This window comes from Taeniopygia guttata, chromosome 3, assembly GCF_048771995.1.
Source record: "Taeniopygia guttata chromosome 3, bTaeGut7.mat, whole genome shotgun sequence".
Classification (NCBI taxonomy): domain Eukaryota; kingdom Metazoa; phylum Chordata; class Aves; order Passeriformes; family Estrildidae; genus Taeniopygia; species Taeniopygia guttata.
The window spans coordinates 22,719,853-22,742,408 of record NC_133027.1 but is presented as its reverse complement, the minus strand read 5'-3'; the positions used below and the strand labels follow the sequence as shown (position 1 = coordinate 22,742,408).

Sequence of the window (22,556 nt, the reverse complement as noted above, 5' to 3'; positions counted from 1 at the left end):
CAGTAACTCAATGGAAACTGGAAATGTTTCATATGCAAACAACTGCTTCTAACTGAATCTCTGCTCTAATTCTATCATGCTTCATTTTTATGGTCAACCACTCAAAGAGGGTAGATATTTTTGCAGCATTACTGAGAGGTTTTTGTTGTATTTATCAGCAAATAAGTACAATTTTATTATAAGGAGATTGTGTTTATTTTAAATAGTCCATAATTTAAGACTGTATAAAAAATCTAAAGCCCAATGTATTTACATTTTATAATGTGATTTTAGTTCAGGGATAGGTATAAAGAAATGCCTGAGAATGACCACTGTTTTCAGTTCTGTGTTGAGGACCTACTGAATACTTAACTCTAGAATATTCTCTGCTCCAAGGAAAATGGGAAAATACATCATATAAGTCTTCCTTTAATAAAGTTTTCTTGGAAGGAGATGGTCATCTTAGTGAAATGCAAATGATTGTGCTAAATATTGAGCTAGAGAGGGAAGTTATTACTTGTCTACATAATTTGTTTTATTTTGTAACTGGAATTACAGTAAGCATATATTAATGTAAATTAAATTCAGTACTTTTCCCCACATCTCTTTAAAACTTTCTAAAATATTTAAACTTTATTGTCAAAAAACTCTTAAGAATTGTTTTTCATTAATCTATCAAAATGGAGATATATATACTGTTATATCACAGGACGATGATACTTATTTTTACAACTAAATGCATTTATTAGCTGGACATATAATTTGGCATATAAATTAGTGTATTATGTGCAGAGACTGGAAGATACCACTACCCTAGTTTCCAAGAGATCAGTGTTCCAGTATTTGGTTCCAAGGCTCATAAACCGATTTATCTGCAAGATACACAAGACAGATTTGATTTTCTTCATGCTGCATAAGAGAGAAACTTGTGAGAAGCAGGACATTCTGAACTGAAAAGAACTGGTTTCCATCCCTAAATCTGGACAAATCCATAATCTTTAAAGAGTAAGCAACAGATAGTTTTTTTAAACAAAGAACTCCTGCAACTGCTGAGGGCAATAGTCCATTTTGACTCATTTCACTTCTCCAGCTGTGCTCTGTTCCCACTAATTCAGAAGGAACAATCAAGATAAAACAAATGGCATCAATCTAGCTAATTATGCATCAGGAAAACCCATCTTCATGAGGTGTCACATATTAAAAATTACTATTTCTTCCCATTAAATATAAAGGAAGCCTAAGGTGACAGGCCCAGTTATAGATAAGTATATTTTGTAGGTGGATGAACTCTATTTACTATGCCTGTAGAAGTTCAGGAAAATAATGAGCCAATATAATGTGCTGGTTTGTTTAAAATTTCAAGAGTGTATTTCTTCATCATAACACTTTCCTATTTTAGTATAGAGGTTTCTGGAATAAACTCAGACCCCCAGTCTCTGTGCAGCAGCTGTTTATTTTCTTGCATAGAAGAGAAAAACACACACAAGATAACTCTAGCCAGACTGACTCCATATCACTTCTGGAATTAAATGCAGATCTTGGAAGAGCGTCAACGTCTTCTGGAGAGAGGAGACACTACCTTCTATTGCCCACAAGAATTTAGGGTGACTAAGTCCTTAAATGTATTTCTTTCTTGCTATTGTTTGACCTAGGAGGAAGAAATCTGGGGGTTTGTGTCTCTGTAGAGATTGGTGAACTGTTTTCATGGAAGCTTGGAATAAGAAGAAATGAGTCTTGCAAATTCAGTAGGATATTAAACGTCTATTGGGAAAATGTAATAGCAATGCTGTTTTCCTTGCAGGCAAATTGCACTAATCTTGCAAGAGTGAACTCTAGAAATTCAAAGAAAAGACAGCAATAAAGGTATATTTTAATGAACCAGTACTGATCCAACAATCTGTAAAGGAATAAAATAAACCAATGAAAAAAGATGCAGTCAATTTAAATGACTAATGATTTGAAGTAACGTATAAGCCTGAGAGATAAAAATACAAATAAAATTTCCTTCTGAAATTAATTGAAAATTCAATTCGGTGTTACTGCAGAAAATCCATAAAGCTCAAGTAGCCTTGCCATGAATTTGTTATAGGCAGGAAAGATAGGCTGTGTATCTTATCGCTGGAATCAATGGTACTGCACCAGGACCTCTTGAAAAGGCAGAAAAATATTTTTTCCATGTAGTAAAGATCATAGAATCAGATTAATTAAGTTCCATTCTCATTATTCAGCAGCTTCTCTTTTAGATTCAGAAAGATTTAGAACTGATTTACTTTTAGAACAGTTTAGATTTAGAACTGCTCCTTGTGTCTACATGCTACCACTTTAGCACTAACCTTGCTACAACTACCAGCAGGTTAAAGTACTGTATAAAAGCTGCAATCCAATAAAGGCTGACCAAAAGCTTACACAAAACACAGTATTTTTTACATTTTGGCAGTAACGTGTGAAAATGAAGACCTGGACTTTAATTTCAAGATTAATGTAAAAAGCAACCAATAATAAGGTGCAATGCTGTCCTGATTTTATTGTTGTTGAGAATCCAGCAAAATTCTTTTGATTTAAAATAAGCAGTGGCTTATACAACACCATGACCTAGTAGCATCATAAAGATATTTACCTAGAGAAGTCTGATAACTATATTAGAATGACTGTTATTTAAAATACTGCGACTACACTGAGTCTTCCAATCTGAAAATAAAAGAATACAAGTCTGTACAATCACAAGTCTGGTGGAAAGAGTGGATACCATGTGATTTTCTCCTTTTAGAATAGAGGAAACCAAATGAGGCCATTAGAAAAGTTAAAAAACAGTCAAAGGGATGATTCTCCAAGGAAGTGGAAGTGCTTGTTTTGGATGTGGAAGGTTCACACAGATTCAAAGGAAACTGCACAAATTCAGTACAGTAATCCATTGTGGTTCAATGTGAAAACCAAATTCAACTCAGACAATCACAAATCTACAGAAACATTGAACAGTTGAGGTTTAATCATGAGGATCATCTAGTCCAACTTTCTGCTAAAAGTAAACTTCCACATTTCTCAGGTACAAGCGTGAAGATTGCGCAACCACTCTCACCAAGCTGTTCTCAACAATAAAATATTTTCCGTGCATCTACTTGAAATTTCTCTCACTGCAAGTTGTGATCATTGTTCATTACTTATTGCCTTTGCATTATGCATCTCTGAGAAAACTGATGTCTTTTTCTAACTCCCCATTAAATACAACAACTACATCACACTTTAGTGCCCTCCTTCAACCACAGAACAAAACCAACAACCTCTCCAACATGTCCATTCACACTGTATGCTTTATTTCTCTGCCCTATTTTAGTGAGGTAGTTTTTTTGGGCACCACTTCCTTGGACAATAAAACACCTGGACACAAGCTCTATGTGGAAAACTACTACAGACTGAAAATTGGAGATTAGCGTGTAAATTTCTGTCCTTACATCCTTTTCTAGGCATCTGTTTTGGGCAACTATGGAATAAAGAATACTGCATTAAAAGCACTTTGGATTGACCCATCATGTCTGTCTTTATATTCACTATTATGAGCTTATTATTTTTTCTTTTTTTATCACGTTTAGCTGTTATTTGTATTACCACAATGCTTTTGATCAGTTATCCTGTTCTAAAGAAAGAGGATCAGGGCCAAGTATAACTTCTTCTGAACATTTTCTACATGTCCTGAGCCAATATCAAGTCTTTCTCTTGTATGCTTTTGTGTCTTTCACTTTATTCAAATTAAACCTTTCCTGACAGTGGTTTAAAAATCAAAGACTGCTGGTTTTATTGTATTTATCACAGGTTAAATGCCAAAAATACTCTACCTAATCATCTGCTTGAAATATTACTCCAGAGAAATAAAAAATCTAAATGGACCATTTTCTGCTAAAATAAAAGAGAAAGTATAAATGTCTTAATCCCTTTTTAATGTTTTAAATTAATAAAGACATTTTTAAATTTTACTAAATGAATGTATTGTGTTTAAACTCCACATTAAATATTCTTTCTGTAATGCTAATCAAAATGGTGATTATCAAACAGTACAGTGTTTGCCTGGGGTAAAATTTATTTTCATAAGAAATGTAATATCTTCTAATGCCAGCTGTTCAAATTTTCTTCAATAAAATGATATCTAAAAAAAGGGATGATGTGCTTTTTTCTAATTTCTGCCTTTTACTCTCATCCCATAATGAATAAATTCTTTCATTCTCAAAATCAAAACTCTAGTGAAGCAGGATTCCATAGTGAAGATTTTCCAAGGCTTATGAAAGCAAATAGCAAAAAGAAAATCCAAGACATTAGTAAGTCACAGCCTCATTCTTTTTCTTAATCAGAGGAGTAAAGGCAGCATGAGAACCATACATTTTCTCAAAATCTGATTTGCTGCAATTTGTTGCATGGTGCATGGCTTGCAACAACCACAAGTTTACTGTAACAGTCAACAGTCAGGAACAAGCCTGGTTGTGCCTGTTTAAAGGAGGAACAAATGTGATTTTTTTGCCTGAAGTCTAAAGAAAGCATTAACAAATCTGGGGGTTTAAAGTTATCAATCGTGACTTCACAGTGCTTCCAACACCATAAGAGTTGAGATCTTCTGTTCACTCTCAGTTCATATCCACTTTTTTAGCTGTTCACACACCTTCTCTGGTATTTTCAGCCTCCAATGCACAAAAACTTTCAAGCAAACTCATGGCCTGAAAACTGCAGCACCTGTGGAAAAAATTAATTCTGTAATCAGGCCCTGTCTAAATATCCTCTGTCAGAGAAAAAAGTACGGTCTTTAACAGAACTCACAGAAAATGGGGTTTGATGCCCCCAGTCATACATTTTCTCAGACAGCTGCCCTGCTCCTCTTCTATGTGCTACCAAGTTGCTCAATCCATGCAATGAATTGCCATGCAATTCCCTTGTACCAGCATTCTCTACTCCATTTCAGCCAAAGTAAGATGTGTTATCAAAGGATGTTTAAACAGCTCTGGGGTAATTTATTCATATTTGCTTAAATTTATAACTTGGAATATGTCAAGGTCCACCAGTACAGTAAGACAATGTACAGCCCAGTACAGGGTCCCCCTCCTGTGTGGCTTACATATGCCTCTATTAGCCAAAGCCTAATAATTGGCCTTTAGACTGATCTAACTTCCCCAGTCTACCTTTTCACTGAAATTAGAGTTCTTGATTTCTCTGGTACAGAGAGAGTTTCTGAATATGGTGAACAACAAATATGCTTTGAAATTACGCTTTCTAATTTATCAAATGACTAGGTGACTTCCTTTTAATTTGGAAATTGTATTGTTCAAGACCTCTCTCAACTAATTCCACCTAAAGAAGAAAAATATCTTTCTTATTTCAGCCACATAGAAAGAATAACACAATCTTAAAACACATCTTTAAGCCAAACTGTAGATTTCCCAGGTACTGCAGCTGTAATTCTCTGTCATACCTCTCTTCTCCAGCTCAAGATGTCTCTGCCTGAGATATTTCTATTGCTGGGATTTGTCTCCACTGTTTATAATGTTTAATTCCATTCACTCTCAGAATCTCATCCTAGTCAATACTGCATTCGTGCCCTTGTTTTAGTCTTTGACTTCTTGCCATTGAAGTTATCCTTATACGCTGCATTTCTTCTCTGTTTTGGCTCCTCCACTTGATAAAATCCGGGGAAGATTCTTGTCTTCACATTTCACCACATGCTCTGGATTCTACTGGAAGTCAGACGTGTTTGGTATACACAGCACAATCTATGGCCCCCTTTCTAGATGGATAATCAGGGTGTCAGGTTTGCAATGGCACAATGCAATACTTTACAACCAGAAAGTGGCAACACATTATCTAAAATTTACATGTACTTGGAACACAGGTGAGATTATATTGTGTTCTCGGCACGTCCATGTTTAAAATTACATAGCATTTGTAGATGAGAATGCCCGTCCTGGAATGTGTAAACAGCTGATAGTGCAAACAGGTTAAAAAACTCTTCTTCAGTCTGGCATATTTTTTGTAAAAAGATCATTGTCTTCTCAGTGAAACTAAATCCAAACACCCAAATTAAAAGTTCAAACTATGGCTCATATCTGAGGATTTTCATATGTTGCTACCTGCCAATAATGAAGGAGCCTATGTATTCTCTCTGTTCATGTCTGTGTTGGACCTATTGCTCCTCCTCATTATTCCAAGAACAATATATCTTGTTGGTGCTATATTATTTCCCCACACTTCCTCCCATGCTGGTTTTGGCTGAGATAGAGTCAATTGTCTTCATAGTATCTAGTAGGACGGGGGCTATGTTTTTGATTTGTGCCAAACACATCAGGGATGGTTTTGTTATTGCTGAGCAGTACACAGAGTATTTTCTTGCTTTTTCTGCTCCTCACACCACCCAACCAGAAGGGAGGCTGGAAGTGCGCAAGAAGTTGAGAGGGATCACAACTAGGACAGCTGAGCCCCACTGACCCAAGGTTCCTTAAAGCGTGCCCGGGTCTCCCGGATCACTGCTGGTAGCTGCAGGTCCGGGACCTCGGGACACGCTTGGTGGTAGTAAAGAGAGGAGTCTTCCACCAGGCGAGAGTCTCTCAGGCGGCTTTATTCTGAGGGCTTAGGGGAGGGAAGGCGAGGGAGGTGAAGGGACGCAGCCACTCAGAGGGCGAGCCAGCTCTGAGAGCCCCGAACCAGGGGCGGGGCAGGGTATATAACAGTTGCAGGGAAGGAGGGTCAGGGTACAGAGCATCCAACCGGGTGAGGGTATGAGGGTGGAGTCAAGCAGGAGTGACACGGCAACGGCCAACTGGGATAGAGGGAAGGAGTGGTTTTGGGGGAGGAACCAATGGGGGTACAAAGAACTTAGAACTTTCTAGAACAAAGGGAAGGAGTACAAAGTGATTGACATAAACTGGGGGAAGGGAGAACAGATAACTGACAACTTGGGAGGCGGGAAAGCTACACATCTGTGGCCTCCCATGGCAAGGCAGGGAGGTCACCAACCACACCCCCTCCCACAGTTCCTAGCAAATAAAAGACCTGGGCAATAGAAAGCAGAAAAAGAACAGGTTAGGACAGTAGTATGTTTTGGATATGCTTATACTAGGGGACCTGAGAATTCACCTCTCTCCAGAAATTAGTTGTGCACACGGATATGTCTTGACTGTACACAGAACTTAGTTCTGGAAGAACAACTGCTTTTTCATGCAGATACCCAGGTATCAAAGGAAGAGAAACCTTTGTTTCTCTACTCCAGTACCAATTTAAGCAGGCAGGTTTTGGCTGTTTGTCCTGCAGGAACGGTAAGTATGCTGAAACACATTAGGGCAGTCTTCTGCTGTTCTTTTAATAGACTAGAAGCATTACGTTACAACCACATCCCTCTTTTCTTTTGATCACAGTGCAGCCACTTTATTGGGAACACACTGGACTGACTATACCCTTGAAACAAACTGAAAGATGGTCCCTCCCCTACAGTATAGCACAACAATGAGACTTCTGGAAAAATTTCAGAAACAGAAAGGTTCACACTATTTCTTATTTCTGGAACAGACACTCTCCTAACAAAAAGATGTCCTGATAGTTTCAAGAAGTGATCGTATAAGATTTCAGAATGAGGTTGGTTTGACTTAATGGGTGCTGAATACTTAATGATCAGCCTTAAAAACACCCAAAAGAAGTACTGCCATGGCTTTCTCCACAGCACGCTGTTCTTTTATTCTCTGTTCTTCGTGTCATGTTTGAGTCTGGGGAGCAGCTTGCTTGCCAGAGGTTCTTGTTCAGGGGCTGTGACTAAAGCACCATGCAGGGAATTCTGTTTTCTTACTAACTAATACTAACTAACACACAGCCCAGTGGAGTTTGCCTGAAAAAAAAAAAAAAAAAGTTTTTGTCTATCCTCTAGTCAAAACACTCAGAAAAGGCTAAATTGGTTACCAATTTTGTTGGGATTTAACTTCGCGCTTTAAAATTTCCTGAGGCTGCTAAGAAATATGTTGTCAGTAACCTTTTCTTTGATAGGAATGTCTTTCTTTCTCTAAACCTTTCATAGAAAATCACTTTCCATTTCAATTCTTACTGTGCTACCTCAAAAAGAAATAACTTTTATAACAATCTTCAAAATATTTTTTGTCTTCTCTTAAGTTTGTGTCAGAGGCTACGATTTTTCTCCCTTTTAAAGATTCGTCCCTCACAGACGTGCAAGGGCCTAATTAGAGCCCTTGGCTGGATATTTCTAATGAAAGAAATTTCACATTTAAAAAGCTGTAGTATTGGAATGCATCTCTTAAAGGAATCTGGAATAAGCAGTAATTCCTCAACAGTGAATATTGCTGGGTTTGGAAGAGTAAGACCACTGGGAACTTTTCCCTTAATTGTGGGGTTAAATTATTTGAGGGTTGAAGTCATGCCTAAGTTAGGCTAAATCTGAACTGAAAAGCAACAGCTTCCTTTGTCACAGAAGGATACTTCACAGTCATTCATTTTATCACACAGTTTCCTCCCTCTGGGAAGGACACAACATAATCTCATAATGCAGTGAAGTACTTTGTCTGTAAGTGTCTATATCCTGTGGCAACAAAACTGAGATACTGCTGTTCAGCAAGGAGACTACCCCTCATAGCACCTGAGTTCCTGTGTGACACACCATGGTGACTGATGTGGCTCTGCTGCACTAGGCTTTATTTCTTCTGAGGTTAAGGGCATTGCTATACTGTTCTTTAACAGCCACTGTCCTCCACAACTATGTTGTAGCAATTTAAGCCCATTAGTCACCCTAAATATATGAATCATTAAGCTTGATGACATAGGAGTCAAACTTTACAGTCACAAGCTTCCTTCAGTATCATAGAATCATTAATTTATAAATCTAGATGAGAAGTGCCTGCTAAGTAAACTGTATGCTCACAACTATTCTGCACCTAAGATCTCTGGCACAAATGGATTTCAATGGACTGAAAGATCAGTGTGAAAAATCAGTAATGTCTTTGCAGAATGTTTCTTGTTACAGGACTCTGCAAGTTCCACTCTCAATGGATACTTTGCACCTCATCCTTAGGGATACAGACTGAGACAATATCTCTCTGAATGATCTGTGGATCTTGTTCCATGGCTTATTTGATGTGACACGGTAATTTCTCCGCTTTCCCATATTATTTACCTTAGCAATACTCGCAGCCTAATTTTTGCATCTCATTTCAGTCATGTTCTTCTTTATTTGATGAATGTAATGCCTTTGTTTCAGGTTTCAGGTTTTAAAAGAAAGTGTTACCTACCAATCACTGTCAGGATGATCTAGGACTTTTAGAGATAGCCTCTGATTTTGCAAGTGGTTCTCGTAATTCTCATCTGCTTCACTTGCCTTACCAAACACTAGGGCTGATTGTAATCCTATATGTGCTGGTTAATCAGACTCTAATATCTGCCTGATCTTTTATTAGCTGATATTCTCCAGGTGTCTGTTCATTACCTCCCTCTTATCTCAGCTTTTTGATAATTTCATTATTCTATAGCATCAATACTTTTCCAACCCACAGGCACAACACTACTTTTTCCAGTTCAGGACAATAAACCACCAGATACCATCTTCCTTACCTGAGCTGTTCACCATAAATGCATTTGGATAACCAAGGTTTGCCAGTTATACCTTCTGTGTAAAGATTTTGGCAGTCATTTTTGTGAAACAGAATAGTTAAAATTTTCCAGAGGTTTCTGGCATCTATGACTATACAAGTTCAAGTGATTTTCAGTCTATTTCTGCAATCTTAGCTTTAGCTTTGATTAAAAATATTAGCATGGTGTGACATATACTATCAGACTAATAACAAAAAGGGAAATTTAAAGGAAGAACTCTATTTACCTCTTTGAGGCAAGGTTATTCTTTTCAAGTGATAACTGTTACCAGCTTTTAGATGTGTAGGATTCACCTGTTTAACTTCTAATTATTGCTAGACACCCTGACAACATTTCGATGGTTTAACAAATGAGATTTAATTCCTCTCAGATAATTCTGGATATACAAGATAAATCTGTCAGAATTCTTCCTCACATAACCTTTTAACATGCTTTTTATATCTTTTGTCCAGAAAGACAGAACTCAAAAGACTGAACTATTTCATCAGCAGTAGTTATTACACACTTCTGCAACCCTGCCCACCGGAAATTAGAATATTAGCTTGATTTACCTAACTGAATAATGATTACTTAGGTACCTTAGTGATGTGACTCAGAATTCATTGAACTAGGTACAAAATTTGCAGCATAGAACAACTTCCCTAAGTCATACTTATTCTGCTTCTACTCTCTTGAAAAAAAGTACTAATTAAATCTCCTGCTTGCTCAGGAGTTCAACAGACTGAAGTTAAAATGCCGTGTCTTTTCAATGATTTACCACATGTCTGTGCTCCTCAACTAATTGCAAACTATCTCTGCTCAGACCACAGGCGGTTTTGGAGTGTTTGTGTATGTGTGTGTCTGTACACTTCAGTTCCTTCCACACAAGAGAATTAGCACATTGAAATCATGGAGACTGAAGACTCCCTACAGGTGGTACCACTGAGGACACTGCGATTAAAAATGACTAAAGGAGAGTGACAGCAATGAATCCTGCTAAATAGACATGCAATGGGGAATAAATTAATTCTAGTACTCCATAAAAAGGTAGTCTGGGTTAGTAGTTTATGTGTCAGGCCTCCTTTGTTTGTGTGTACTATTGTTACTTATTACAGCAAGAGTTTAAATAAGCAATTAGTTGATCCAGTTTAGAATATCCTCAGGGAACCTAAACAGGAAATTTTGTGCCCTGGTTTTGGGCTTCTTGCTCCCTATTCAGAGTTTCTACATGCACATATGACCACTGTTCGCATACCATGCCTAGTCTACCAGAGGTAGTCAGGGAAATTATGAAAGATGTCATTGTTAAACCAGGAATCCATTTGATTATTGCAGTTTCAGCTGCATCATATTCAGAGTTTCAACGGAAAATCCCATTCTTTAACATTCTTCATATAGATGCATGGCTCAAGCTAAGTTTGAGAAATGTAGTTCTCCAAAATCACTAAATATTTGGGATTTTCCAATGTAAAACACTCACAGATGTCCTCCATGTCTCCAAAACATTTTAAAATTTGAAAATAGGTATTGATATGTCTATGTAAGTCCTAGTGAGTGATCTATTGCTTGCAATAAAATCCTCAAATAGCTTCCCCTACAGCTGATGTTAAAGACAATTTCTTCAGAACAGGTAATTTGCTGGTTATTCACTAAAAAAAAAAAAAAAAAAATCTCATTATTGTTTACCTGCAGAATAATTTTTCTCATGAGACTTTTTCCCCAAGGATTTGTTCATCCTGGCGCTAATGTCACTTTTGAATAGCATATGAAGGTCAGTCTTATTAGAAAGGTTTTGTTTCATTCGGCTAATTAATGTGGTACTTTTATGGGCTGACAATCAACTGGCAATCAATCTATGAGATACTTTCTTGAGTAATGAAGAATTTCTTAGTGTCTAGGTTCCCAATTTTAATAAGACAAGCAGATAATTTGCTTTTTATTCCAAAACCAACCAAACCTGTTATGTTAATCAACCCAGTTTGAAGCTATGAGATTTATCTACCTGACTGATAAAAGATTTTAAGCATTCAGAAAAAAATGTTTTGAAAGAAAAAAAAAAAATAGAAGAGTGGCCAGCACCCATTTACTGGATGATTATCCAGCATCAAAAGCATCTCTGTGTCCATAGAAAGGGGTATTTTGCATTCCTGCCGGAAACTAAACTGAAACTAGGCAATTAATTCAAAATAAAACAGAATCACTCTTAAAAACTCCTCAGACTGATCAAACGATAGAGGTTGTAGGGTGGAGGAGACATATTTATTGAAATTATTTCTGTTTCTCAAAGCTCTGATTGAGTTTAAAAGTACTTTGTGAGTAGCAGAGAAACAGTGAGAAGTGGAGATATTGTTAGGGGTTCTAGACACATGGATGAAACTTTTCTTCATGCATACCTGATAACTGGAAAGCTTTGACAAGTGAGCCCAATATTTCCTGTGTCAAAAGCAGTGAAAGACCCCAGTAGTTCCTGTGTTAGAAGCAAAGAAAGGAGTGGTACAGGTCTATTACATACTTCCTTGCAGAGGTTCCAATCCAATATTTCCCAAATTCTGCAGAACTCAGAGTAACTCCGAGACTAATATAAGTTTGAAACACTATAATCAGGAGAGAACAGCAGTCATCATGATCCTGTTAAAGGGGATGTGAACAATTCTGTGCTTGCCTGGAAGGAAGTCAAGGAGGAACTTAATAGTGCCACAGCTTCCAGAGCTGAAGAAAATCACTAACCACACCAGGGCTCTACTTTGTCTGACTCTTCAGCATTTCAACACAACCAGTAATTGTTACACAGGAATAGATGTGTTCTGTTACTCTGTAAGTGTATGTGAGAAAAAAATGTTCTTCAGACACACCTATCTACTGAGATATCTGAAATATTTGTTACATATTTCAGCTAGCCCTTCTAGTCAGATTTTTTAAATTATAAGCATCCAAAAGTCCATGAAGTGCCTGTGATTGCACTACAGCTAGAAAAGACCAAAGCTGCCCTTATTTCATGTACCTGAATCAATTTTGTAGGGGAGCAGGTACCCAGGTGTCAGCAGTGAGGGCTGAAGGGGGTCTCTGTGAGGAGAGTTTGGGACTTCTCTGTGCTGGATGCAGCTAGAGCCAACCCACCCACTGCAGGGCAGAGCTGAGCCCACGGCCGAAGCAGGGGCAATTCAGGGAAAATACATGTAAGAAAGGAGCGAGGGGAAACATCATTGTTGTTGTTGTCCTTATTATCACATGAAAGATGTTGCAGCATCAGAAAATATGTTGCTTTAATGTTTGTGGTTTTGATTCAATTCTACTCATGTCACTAATTAAATATTTATTTTTATTTGTAATAGATTAAGGTTTTTTTTTTTCCCCAAGTAGAATCTGTTTTGCCCTTGTGTTACTCATAGGAGATCTTCCTGTCTTTCTCTCCACATGGACCTTTTTCATTCCCATCTCCCTTCTTTCTCCCCTTGGTCCCACTGAGAGTGTGTGAGAGAGCACATAGGAGGTGTTTTGGCTACTGACTAAGGCTAGTATGCCACAAATGTGGAGACTCAGGTGATTTTTCAACACCTAGTTTGGACACATTTCAAAAAATTTTACCACATGCATGTCTATGCAGGGCATTGAATTGTATGCCATAGATCAATAGAAAACTTAGTCTAGTTCTGACTCCCTTTTTTATACAGAGGTGGGAACAAGTCACACTAATTAAAACAACTCCTGAAGAGATGTTTCTTGTTTCTCAAGACATTCTGAATTTTTGGTGCATTCTGAAATGAGTGTCCTTGCCTCTTATCTATCTCAGCAACACAGATTTCCCCCATATTTACCCACCTCATCTCCATTTCCCCCTCCATCAGATCTGTGTACCTTGTACTCCACTCAGCCCATTCCCTTGGGAACAGGCCAGTTGTTGGTTGTAAGCTCTATGGAGTACACTGTAAGAGCTCCATGAAATACACTTTGAATGCTGCTTTAGCAACACCAACATATAGGCAAAAATTCTAAACATTTCTTCATCTGGGTGTTCATTATATGTGAAGCTGTCTTTTTCCCCCCTCTGTTTTATCTTAATAGAAATAATCATTGTGGGTTTTATCTTAATAAATGGACTGAATAAAATCCCCCTAGAAGGTTTTACCAAGTTGTAATTCTTCCTCCCAAGCTAACAGCATCACTTCCAAATGTACAAATTATTCCTTTCTTGGATACTTAACGATAAATATGAGGATTAGATTCAGTTTTCTCATTCCTCTGCTCATACATATGCTTACCTATAATTGAGATCTCTTACTCATCTCCTTGCTAAGAAATTATGTCTCTGAGTATCTAAGAGATAGGATGAGAGAGTTTTGAAGTGCTTGATACTTGTCAGATTCTAGATATAAATTAGACTCTGTAATTTTAAAAAAAAAGTCATTTAGATACCACTGGAATAAAAAGTATTAGCACAATCTAATTTGTATATGCAGCCGTGTAAATTCAAATAAAGTAATGAATAACAGTTCTGCTTCATCTGAGGTATTCTCATTTTTTTCCTTAGAAAATAATCTTAAAGAAGCACAAGGTATTCTATATTCAGAATTTTTGATGAGAAGCAGATTTTAGTAAATAATATCATTTATAGGTGATATCTTTAAAATCTGATTCTTGGGAGGTGTACAATGTTTCTTCTTGTTTGATAAATGTAACTGCAACTAAATTACTCTGCAAATTTATATGCAGGAACCGCAGTCACTAATTGGAAGTTGAAAGCACCAGACACTCCACTAGCCCTAGCCTATTTCTGCACCAAGTAATAGGATTATTGAAAACTCTGTCCTTACATATTGTGTTCAAGGAGAAAAGCACTGAAAAATCCAAAGCTTTAATTTAGGCACCATTAGAAATATACTGCAATTCATGGACTATTCTGTGCTGATAGTCAAAATGAGCTACTCAGCAGGGAGCAGGAAAGAGTGCACACAACAAAAAAAATTAGAATTGCCTTTACATTCATCTCACTGTATGGCATGTACTTTTTATTACTGCTTATATACATTTTGGTTCATAAAATTCAACAGTATAAAGTGCACATAAAACATGCATAGTGTTTTCAATTCAGATTACTAGAAGAGACTTCTTAATGGAAAGGTAATAATATGAGCTATTTCCTTCATGTATGACAATGAAATAAAATAGTTCATCAATTACTTCCAGCTAAATCTACCAGTTGAGCAAAAGTAATAGACTCTTAGAGGTCAAAATATTGGTTGTTATAAATACCCAATTCACTTCCTAACAAGATACGTTAAAGTTTCACCAAACTAGAGCATTGCTTACTCTAAATAAGAGATTCTGTGCAGTCATCTATCCCACAACTTTAATTGACAGATATTTAGAAAGAAGCCTGTTTGAACCATACCTTTTGTATTACTCACTCCTAGCAAAAGGTAGGAAGGCTTAATCAATTCTCACAGGCAAGAAAATACAATAGTTTTGTATATATGCACTTCCTTTTGCTCACTGTAAAGGATTTGAAGACTCAGTGAAAATCTGTTTAATAAGATCCCACAGTGTTGTCAGTGTGGCTGTTGATACTCTTAATGTCTTTTTCTCATTGTATTTCATGTGCATATATATCAAAAGCTTTGCTTTCAGGAATATTAGTTATAGATAGGCCAGGCCCAACCACCAGGTTGTGGTGAGGTAAGGTTATGTTCTTCGCCATCTAAACAATATTTTCTTTTTTACTTTTTCTTTTTTTCTTTTATTTTTTTCCTTTTACCTCTTTTTTTCTTCTTTTTTTAAATCTTATTGCTTGAATTTCAAGTTGGGTGTGTGTCATCCTTTGCAAAACACGAGGATTCAAACAAGATGGCATTAGAATTCTAATTTTGCTCAGTTTCATTCCAATGAAGTATTTCTGCAGGAATTACTCTCTTTGCAGCATGACAGTATCATGCTTCTTGGTTTAAAGGTAAATTTTTCAAGGATGATATAAATATAATTTTTAAAACTTTATATTAAAAACAACTTATTCAGAGTATAAAGCACAATTTTTATTTCTGATTGATTTATATAATGTAATCTATACCATTCCAATTATTTATTTGCTTTAGCCAACTTTTCTTCTGAGGATGATTTTAAACTCAATATTTTAATTAAGATAGACCATTAACAACATTTAATATTGAGAAGTTTCATAGTTATGCATTTTTTAAGCAGAGGAGATTAGTAGAAAAGGCCCAGATACTTGATACATTAATGGAAAAAGAGACATCCTTGAATTTGTTTCATCCTTTAATTTGTTTCATCCCAAAAAATAAATTAAAATTAGTTGATTTTTGGAAACTAATTTAAATAGGATCCCGCATGAGTGAAATTAAACTGTCTGAGAATATTCTGTATTTACAGTTCAGAAATGTAAAGGTTACAGAATTACTCCTGATCAAAACATAAGCTGGTTTTATTTTACAGAGTTCCAAGGTAGGCAAATCACTGAGATTCATTCATATTTTCATAATCTTGAAAGTTTAACTTTGGCTGTTTAAGTCATAAAGAGAAAATTTATCTGGACAGTCTATGAGGTAGTCTATGTGAGATAAAATTAAACAGTTTCTTCTTTCACCTTCCTAAATTAGATATTTATTTACCTGTAATGATGTCTAATGATTTTTAGCTTTTTACGTATACTGTTATATATTTGTAGCTTTGTAAATTTTTAATATATACCTGTATAGTTTCTAGCATTTTCTTACACTTTAGAATAGTAGATTACCCTTTCTTACACATTATGCCACCATCATGAAATTCTGTTTCATCTTATTTTCAAGAAAAGAATTTCTGACAAGGACACCCTGTTAAGCACCAGCACCTGGGAGACATAACAAAATACAGGGCTAAGCACCCTTGGAGAGACTTGGGCAGGCCCTTGGGGTGGGTTACCAGTGCATCTAGTCTCCTACTGGATGTACTTGCTAGATATGCTATGTAATTAAACTTATAAAATTTTTGAAAATCTGATGCCAGATATGGGCATAGCTATATTTTGAGTGAGTGAATGTTTTCACTAAAGGACTGTTCTTTATGTTACCACTTTAATATTGATTGAATAATTTGTCTTTCAATTCTAGGCAACAGTAGCATCATGATGAAATGTGTTAAAGATTTCAAACAGGTTCTGAAACCCTGGACTCTTTTGAGGGGATAGATGACTTAACCTTTAGAAAATGTTTGACCATGTAATGTCTTCTCTTACCTTCCCTGTTGACCATATAAATTCTATTTCCCCTTTTACGGGTGATCCAGCATATAAATCCTTCTGAGTAAGAGCTCAGGGAGCCATAGCACATGGTCAGATCTAAATGAAGCAGTTTGAGCACTTACATTACCCACAAGGAAGATAGCACTGAGAGAACACAGGCAAAATTCAGCTTTGTTTGCTCAGTTCCTGCCATTATCCTGGCCATTGTGTGTATCTTGCCTCACCATTTTAACTATTTCATAATGTGGTTGCAGAGTGGTCTCTGCAATCCTCCAGAACATTCACTAGCTGTATATTCATCAAGAAGCTGAATTTTTATGCCAAGTGTTGCAATCAGTTCCTCCTATGTGGTTTCTTTCATGATAAATGCTAGGGGTAACTCTTGATTTAGCACCTTCTAGTTGTAAATAAATGGTTCTATTGGCTTTTTGGATCTTTAAATCATGTGAATAGCTGCTGAGATGATTAGCACTATTATTTGGTGGATGGGGATGCAATTTTCTCCCCCTTTATAGCAACATTTATAATGGTCTCCAGACGAGAAATGTTTATTCAAATAGCACAAATAAAGAGAAAGTAGAAAAATTAGTTATTAAAATAATAAAGATTATGTCAGGACACACAAAATGAACATATACTTGAGATTTAACAAAAGAGTAAAATAAGCCAGATGGAAAAAAGATAGTTAAAATTTAAATGTTGGATGAAAAAAGTGAATGATTTTTCATAAGCATGTAGTGAAGTTGACAGGCCAAATGCAGGTTTCACTCTAGGTTAAAAAAAAAAAAAAAAAAAGATACTATTGTCTCAATTTGGTCAGGAATGAAAACTATACTGATGGTACAACAAGATGGAGTTGGCCTTTCTCAAATAATAGAGTTTACAACAAAAGAGATGAATCAGCAGCTCTCTTTTGCTGCATCATGCACTTCGAAGTGAATACTTTTTCCACTTTGCTTTGTCAAACATCATTGTAAAAGTTCTAGGGGATTTTATGAAATCTTTTTGCAGTAAAATATATTGGACAGATGAGAAAAAGGTTGAAATGAGTTTTACTAAGACAAGGAATTTACCACTGAGGAAATTACTCTTTTATTTTGGTTTTCCTTAGATAATTTTATAGAAGCCTGAACAAGTGGTGATAAACAAAGTAAACATATTTCAAAGAAATTCAAACCAATTCCATCAACATTTAGTGACAGAAGTGGTCCCACTAATATCTGATGACTCTTTTATGAACAAGCACTTCAAGTATTCAGAACACTGATGCACTGGGTCCCACTGAAGAGAAAATAAGCATATTTCATTTATACTTTACTGATGAATGTTTTTTTTTGTTTTTTCCATTACAAGATGGACAAGCCTAAATGAAAAGAAAATTAAGATTTGGAAGAGGAAATATTAGGATACTATCTCACAAATATTTGCAATCTTTCTGAACAGAACTGATCTCTTACTTCTTATTTTTTCACGTTTAATGTCAAATTTTATTGTGTTTTTTTACTACATAATGGACATGGTCCTAATTGAATCATTTCTCTCTTTTCTCTTGTTTTTAACCTTTTTAAAGGGTCATTCATTCCAGAGATTAATTAGCTATCTTAAAATGTGATTAACCTCTTTTTGGAAGTGCCTCTCCCTCCTACAGGTACCAATGTCATGTTTTGGTAGCTCTTGGTTGCTGGGATGAATATCAGTGTTAGAGTCAGGCATATTTACTTGCTCCTGCTAAATTAATATGCCAGCAATGGCTCCACCCTCACTAAACCAGTCTATTTTGGGGGAATCTTTAGAACTGTTCATATCATTGCATTTTCCTAACTTTCAAGGCCCACATTGTCACAGTTCTGGAAGCAATGCTGGAATCCTGTGTGGACACATACAATTAATTTATATACTAATGCTTATTAGTGTGTATAATTATGTTTTATGAAGCCATGCTATGTCTATTAGGATGTATGGCAATAAGTTCAGAAAAACTAAAATATCTCCACTACCTTCTCTACCAGCTGACTTACAGTTTGCTACAAAGTGCTTCTTGGGGCTTATACTATGAGAGTGTAATATGTTCTCATCACCTTCAATTGACACTTCTGTTAGAGTCCAGAATTATAAAGGAAGCAGTTTACTGTCTGCTCTTTTCAAAGTGCTCCTTTGGGACCAAAACACAAGAAAGCAATTTGGTTATAAATACAAGTTGAGAATGTATACAGTGCAAATCTTGGACTCAAGGCATTCTTACTGAAGTTGTGTGTGTACAATTTACGTGACAAACATATCTTGACACTATTTGTCTTGCTTTTTTTCCAGGCGTATTGGATTTGTGTGGCAAACTTTCACTAGCATCAGGGTGAGGGACAAAGGGAGCATTTCAGCAGCAGTTTCTGTGAGAAACTGCCAGAAACTTCCCCTATATCCAGTAGAGCCAATGCCAGATGGCTCCAAGACAGACATGTTACTGGCCAAAGGTGAGCCCATCAATGGCAGTGGTAGTGCCTCTGGGATAACATATTTGAGAAGGGGGTAAAGTTACTGAGTGGAAGGAAAATGCAGCCGCATTATTTCTGTTACATGCACTCCCTAAGCTCTATTACAATAGGCCCTTGAACTTTGCATCACATCCCAAGACAATATTTAAAAACAGAATACTCTTAATAAATCTCTAAATTTAATTTCATTAAAAATGAAATTATGAATGATGGCAAACCAGTGAGCTATTTCTCTATGGATGAATTAAACAGAATTCATGTACTACAGAAGTCATGTAAGGTAAATGCTTCCCAAAATATGCTAACAAATAACAAAACATGCTACAAACTTGGGAAGTTTTTAAAGAGGTACACATGTCAAAATGATATGCTCTTTAGTAATCAGCAGAAGAAATTTTAAAAGAATGTTTCTTCTGGGCTGACTGCTCTATGATTACCTAAACTATGTCCAGCCTACTCCAGCTCCAAGCCCTACAATGCAATTACCCCAGAAGCACTGCAGGACACCATCAAGAAGATGAGAAATGTCTTCACAGTGAAAAGATAATAGATAAAAAGGCAGGGTACTGTAATTAAAATGTAGCTAAGAGCTACAAACTGATATTTAAACCCTTGGAATTCTTAGATTTCAGAAAAATGAACCAATGACCCAAAGCAGTCATGAATTGCTGAGAACAAAGACGCTGTTTCATAATTGTTTGTTTCCTCTTTGAGGAAGTAAATACATAACTGGACTTTTGCTAAGAAATATTTTTCCTGAATTACTTTTTAATTATGCATTGCAAATATTAAAAAGAAGCACAAGACCACAATAAAGATAACTGAAGTGCAAAGGAAAAGCTAAGACTTCTATTTTACTACACACGTGCAGGGAACTGGAGGCCTGTAAAACCTGATAATCTGTGTTAGAAAAATATTCTGAGATGAATGATGTGTCATTTTACTAGAAACTAAATTCTAGCCAACCACTGAAATGCTAAGCAGCATATGCAGGAGACACTTTTGTCACTACTGCAAGAAAAAATATGTGTTTATTGACTCTTAAATTTTGATGCAAAACAGTTATGCTAAACTGAGCAAAACTTATTTCAGAATCACCTGCTTAAAGCAAGTCACAAATATGTAACCATATCAATTCTCTCTGCATTATTTTCTGCTTCAACTGATGAAGATGAGATTTGAGAAAAGCTTTTACTGAAAAAATAGCCTGATATGTCAATGTACAGTGAAAGTCAGTACATAGTTAAGCAGATTCTTTACATACTTTATTCGATGGCATGCCTAATTTTCACTTTGTTACTGCAGTTTCACTGCAGAGTTGGGTATTGTAAATAAGTGATTAGTTATTGCATCACATATTCACTATATCATAAATTCCTAAAAGCAATATTGTTTTTGATTATTTGACTTGAGAGCGTAAAGACAAATTTTTGGTGTAGCTGCTCATTAAATACTGTGGTGGCGTGTTTTTTATTTGATTTGATATTTATTTAGTGCCTGTTCATACCCCCCCCCCCGAATCTCCTCCTCTCCCCAGTCATCAATCTTCCCTAGCTCTTCCCTAACCCCCTCCTCACCAAGATGTCAATCTTCCCTTCCCCTGCCCCTTTTCCCAGAACATTCCCTGTCACTCCTCCCAGCCTCCTCCCCTACTTCCAGAGCCTTCCCTGTCTATTTAGTGGGGCTCAACACCCTATTGGTTACTTTGTGTTACTCCACTCCCCTGTTTTCCCTGATAGGTTTGTGATATGTTAGTCCTGCCCTAAACTCCTCCCCTGTTATTCCCCTATTGGTTGCTGTCCCTATACCCCTCCTCCTGAGTTCTTGTATAAAATATTTGTTTGCCCCCCCCCCTTCCCCCCCCAGGGGGTCTTGGGGCTCACTAAATAAATCCTCCTGTTCACCCCCAAGTCCTGTGTCGCCTCCATCTGTCCCCACGCCAACAGCTGGGACTGCAGAGCTTCACAGGGGGATCGGCCGCCCGTTCTCTTCCCTCACCGCCCAGCACGCCCACGCTCGGGGCATTGCGGCGAGAGGGTGCTGACCGCAACGCAACAAAATACTTCAAAGGAAATTTTCTGTGCTAATTGTATGACTGTTCAAAGATAATGTCCAGTGTATACTCATCTCTGGCAATTTGATTGTTAATTATCCTAGCAATAATCTGCAGGATATTTATTTATATTGCACATAAAATGTTTCTTGTGTTGACTAAAATAGAAATTACTCCTCCATATATCATAGATGCACGTGTTTAAATTTGAACAGACTGTTTCTCCATAGGATAACAATGAATTTGCCTTTTATTACATTTTCATACACTCACTGTCTTTAATTCCTCATTTGCACAATTTAATTTTTTCTCTCAGAGGAAAAGATATTAAGAAGTACATTTCTGAGAGTAGAGAGAAATGTCCATTCTGCTACTGTTCTGGAAGTTGGACTTATTCCAGTTTTGAAGACAAGGCATGAGACCCAAAATTGTCCTCCTCCTGTCCTCATTTCCATCTTTTGCTTTTGCTCTCCTTCTCTAAAAGTCTTAATTCTTCTGCTTCACAGCATCTATGTTCTTCCTTTGGTTGTCCATTCCACAGCTGCTGTCACAAAGGGATGAGGAGGAATATTATATTCTGGTAGCAGGGAAGCATCTGAGATTATCTCTCTGGAGAACTGGCTGTTATGTCCTCTTTCCACATCACTGTTTCTACCTTTTAGTTTTAAGAAGGCTCTCTAGATTTGCTGAAATGAACCCAGCTGATTACAAGTTGGAAGGTCTTTAGGAAATTTCTCAGTTTTCAAACTGTGCAATAACTTCTCTTGTTATACAGATTCAGAGGTGACGTGATTGTTTCAGTGTCTTACAGAGCTGGAAACATTTTTTCTTCTGTTGTACAGTATGGAGACAGACTAGGGGGACAGATTCCAGACAGGATTTTATCAGTTCCTGAATGTCAACAAAATCTGACCTTCTCATTCAGCTTGAGTTTAAGGGTCTATGGGGCTCTCTTACTGCAGGCAGGATCTATAACGCAACAATCTGAAAAGAAAGAAATTTTTGCTTATATTAATGAGATTTATTGACAATGGGACCTTACTCTGTAGCTTACTGATTATATTAGGTTTCATTATCTCTGAGTCCTCATCAAAGATAAGATGAAGTGAGGTGGGAGTTTATATGAGCCATGGATTATACAACAAAAAAAGATCTTTCCAGGCAAACCAAAGTCAAAGTCTTTTCTCCTCAGTTGCATGTGTTACTTCTC

At 36.7% G+C, this 22,556-nt stretch overlaps 1 pseudogene; it reads left to right on the top strand.

Annotated features, from left to right (window-relative positions):
• LOC100229729 (FSD1-like protein) overlaps positions 1–21,380 on the top strand; it is a 106,657-nt pseudogene extending 85,277 nt beyond the window's left edge.
• The last annotated feature ends 1,176 nt before the right edge of the window (positions 21,381–22,556 follow it).